A 4,569-nucleotide genomic window follows, 5' to 3' on the forward strand; every position below is an offset into this window, starting at 1 on the left:
TTATTATTTGATTTCTGGATGACAATCATTCTTTGTGGAGTAAGATGGAGGAAACTCAGTTTTGTTTTAATTTGCGTTTCTGCAATGGTCAGTGATGTTGAACATTTTGTTTATGTATTATTTTTAATTTGTACTTCATCAAAATTATTCATTTCACATGTCAATTTTTTATTGGGTCTTTTATTAGGAGATCTATTTTTTTAGTTCTTTACATAATCTCAATATTAGTTCTTTTTGACTTATTGACATTTTTTGCATTCTGTGCATCAAAATATTAAAGCAGACACACTCTTCTAGAAGGTAAAATAGGTAAAACTCTTAAAACCTAGGTGTAGTTGAGGACGTTCTGAACAGAACCTCAAAGACTCAAAAAAATATTACAAAGAATCCACAAATGAGATCATATCAAATTAAAAAGTTTCTGCACAGAAAAGGAAACAGCCTATAGAATGAAGAGACAATTCATTTATATTTCATTAAGTAAGCGTTAAACATGTTTTTAGGAATAAATGTTGAAATATAAAATATTTTATAAGCATTTTAGACAAAACTTCCAAGTGAGATTCAATAAATTGCTGACATGTAAACAAGAAAAAATACACCCCTTGCTTCATGTTTCTTTATGTCTTTCAGCATATTTCATATTTAACTTTATGGGAGAGAATAATTTTGCACAGGAATTAATATTTATTTATTCAGCCATTCACCATGGTGCTGGGGATCAAATAAATGACTTTGTCCATGCTTGGCAAATACTCTACCAATGAATTACATCCCTAGACCTCTACAGAATAATTTGAATAATTGATACTATTACTGCATTTTAGTTTATCATTTAAATTTATCACTATCAGAGAGTGATAAACTTCTGGAAGAAAAGGTCTCTAAGCTGCAATACATTGTGAAAGATACATAGATTTGTAAGTATATAGAGTACGATGTGAGAAGAGAGCAGTGATTTGCAAGTGGGATTAGTAATCAAAAGAGAAACAGAATACAGATATTGTTATAATGTCCACTGTACCCATGGAGATCATGAAAATAACTGATTTTCTGAACAAACTAAGGGCACAGCTGGACCATCTGCTGAGATTAGTATAGCAAAAAGGGAACTAGGTGCTATTCTTCAACACAATGGTAGAATGGACACAAAGACATTTACAGATCTTATTAGCTGCCAATCCTAACATGGCATCAAATACTAGGGCTCTGCGGGCAGAAAGGTGTTTTAGGAAGACACCCAAGGAGATAAGATTTCCAACTTCAATGGCCAGCGTCACCTCTGGCCTTTGCTCCTTGCATTCTGAGACTACACTCCTCAGCCATCATACCTATACATACATGTATAGCTGCTATGTTAAAAATTCCAAAAGTTAAATCGTGCCAACATCCACTTTATGTTAATTCTGCAGGTGCATAGGATAGAAGATTACAGAGGCATGGCAGAAACACTGCAAGATCTCCACTAGTCAGTGACTGGTAGAACCACCCAGGAGTTGTCACCCTGGAGAGCCCACAGTTGGAGTAGTTAGTATGCAGTGCCAACCTCGACAACCTGAGGGTTTGAGGCTCCAGCCTATGATACTGCTGCGAAGATTTAAGTACCAAAGTAAAGAGGGATAGGGCTTCTGTAACTTTGAGGGGCTAGCTCCATCACTTTTCACAGTCACTGTCACAGTTCTGGATGACTCATTTATACCACAGCATTCTACCTTGGACTCCAAAATTCATTTCCTTCTTCATGTGCCTAAAACATGAAACATAGACTCAAAAAAATCTATTTTCAAACCTTAGGTTTAAATGTTGTTTGTTCTGTTGAGTTGTAGGCTTCCTTGAAACTTGTCACTCATCTCTTTGCTTTCGCTGCCCTTTTGGAATAGAATCATCTACCCTATGATTGTTCAACTCCTTTCTGTTGGAAGCCTCTGCCGTAATTGGTTTTGATTTTATAGGCTCATAGCAAGAGAGCAGTTTACATCACGATGAAGCATACCTTGAGTTTCTCTCATTTGATGATGATGTAAAGCTGATGCTGGAATGTATTGAGGCATTGGGCATTGATATGGTGGTATGAATGCATTTTGTATGAGAGAACATGAATTTGAGGGACCAGAAATAAAATGCTGTGTTTCAAATGTGTCATTCAAGAGTAAGTATACAATATTTGGAGCTGGGCATAATTTTAAGTGTCTGCCTAACCTTATGAGTAGATTGAATCAGCATATAAACTTTTCACAAAAATGAGGGTTTTTTTCTGTATTCTTATTTTTCATGAACAGAAAAGTAGGCCATCAACAGATCCTGGCATCTTGATCTTGGACCTTGCCAGCCAAACTGTGAGCCAATATATTCTTGCTCGTTATAAATTGTCCAATGTCAAAGATTTGATTATGGCAGCAAAAAATAAGCTGAGATGTATATGTTTGATGGTAAGAGATGCATAAATCTTACAGTGAAAATGTCACTTCATTTTGAAAACAATATGAAATTTGTTTCTGGTTGTCAGAAGAGATGTAGTTTGTTAGCATAAAGTTATGAAGGAAGAATTATCTAAATTGAAGAAGTAAAGTCATAGTAAAATTATGAATCGATGTGCCTCATGGTATATGCTGAACTAAAGTGACTTGTAGATGTTTGAAAGGAGTGTGTGTGTGTGTGTGTATGTGTGTGTGCATGTGTGTATTGTGTGTTGTGTGCACCTCTCTGTGTATATTCCTAGAAGAGCCAATTTTTCTGCGTGGAATTTTATCTGTTCGCACAGTGGTATTGGGAGCCAAAATCACATATACACAGATGGGAAATGGGCCATGTGCACAAAATGTTCTGTAGCATATCAATCATGTTGGAGTAAATTATTCTGTTCAAAAACATAGTACTAGAGAATAATTATGTATACAGAATTAGCCAAAAAGTGTATGCACATTTCAAAAAGAAAAACTTGCATAAATATTTAACACTGAGTTTATTGAGATGTGATGAGATTAATAAGTTAGTTTTGTCCTCTACAATTACATGAGGTGCTCCAAATGCTGGCCATCAGGTTCCACACATTTATTAGTAAGGTGAACTGTTGCTTGGGTAACCTTGGTCATGGAGATTGCTAAATATACATTTTTAATTTCTTCTCTAAGCAGTGTAGTGGGTTTTCTGCAATACATGACAACCTCTAGGGTTCCCCATATGAGGGTAACACCATCTGTTGAAAAACATCATACTATTTTTAAAAGTCTTTCATTTGCACATATTATGTAACCTAATGAAATGTGTGTGAAACACTTTAGATAGTTTCCGTAAAAACAAGATGCTAACATATACCATTTATTTAGGTAAGGGAAAGAATATAAAATAAAATAAACTCATTTAATATGCTTATTCGCACTATTTATTTTATATATCCTTGGATTTTTTTCACTTTAAAGATATCAAATTTTAAGTTTCTGTATTGCTCTCAATGCAAAAAAGAGAAAATTTGAATTAGATTTCCAAGAAATTAATTTGCATTTAAATCTTGCAGTACAGATGAATTTATATTTCACTAAAGGTAAAGATTTTAAATGCCTCTTTAAACGTATTTGGGACTGCTAATCAATATTAATCTCCATCGTACTGGTTAATTTGGTTCTGTCTTGTGCAGAATAATTATTGTCCGCTCCTTCTAGTAAATATCCCAAAGTATCAGAAATGTTTCAGAACAAAACATTTTTCTCCTTCATAGTCCTACAGTGGTAATTTAGAACACTATCTACAGTAGCCCTTTTCAAATTAGCATATGTAGAGCAATGACATTGTCTCAACCTCAAGGCCTCTCCCACCTTGTGATACCCAGTATGAATAATCAGTGCAGAGTAGGGAATACAGTGTCATGGAAAAATGTCTGTATGCTCTGAACGTGACATACACTTCTTCCACCCACACTTTTCAGATAGCATTCAGTCAAAGTTTCCTTCCATGGCCTCGCCCAACACAAAGGTCACATTTTATTTTTTTAGATTTATAAGCTCAGAAATAAAAAAATACAAGTGTACATAGAAATAAAATGTTTGAAGCTTCAATAAGTTATGATATGTTTTGCAAATATAATGTAATATATATAGTAAATATAATAATGACAACACTACCATTTATGACTGTACCACTTAAAATATGCTAATATATTTAATCACATTTATTATCTTAATTACAAAAGAAATTGATATCATGATTTTTTTCAATTACTTCTGATTATACGAAGAAATAATTAGAGTTTATAAGACTTGCTTTTCTTTACTGAATATAAATTATAAGCTTGACTTTATTCTTCTCCATTATCTATACTATATGTCTCTCTCTGTACCACTTAAAATATGCTAATATATTTAATCACATTTATTATCTTAATTACAAAAGAAATTGATATCATGATTTTTTTCAATTACTTCTGATTATACGAAGAAATAATTAGAGTTTATAAGACTTGCTTTTCTTTACTGAATATAAATTATAAGCTTGACTTTATTCTTCTCCATTATCTATACTATATGTCTCTCTCTCTCTCTCTCTCTCTCTCTCTCTCTCTCTCTCTATATATAT

This window comes from Fukomys damarensis, unplaced genomic scaffold (assembly GCF_012274545.1).
Source record: "Fukomys damarensis isolate Sample0158 unplaced genomic scaffold, DMR_v1.0_HiC HiC_scaffold_1, whole genome shotgun sequence".
Lineage (NCBI taxonomy): Eukaryota > Metazoa > Chordata > Mammalia > Rodentia > Bathyergidae > Fukomys > Fukomys damarensis.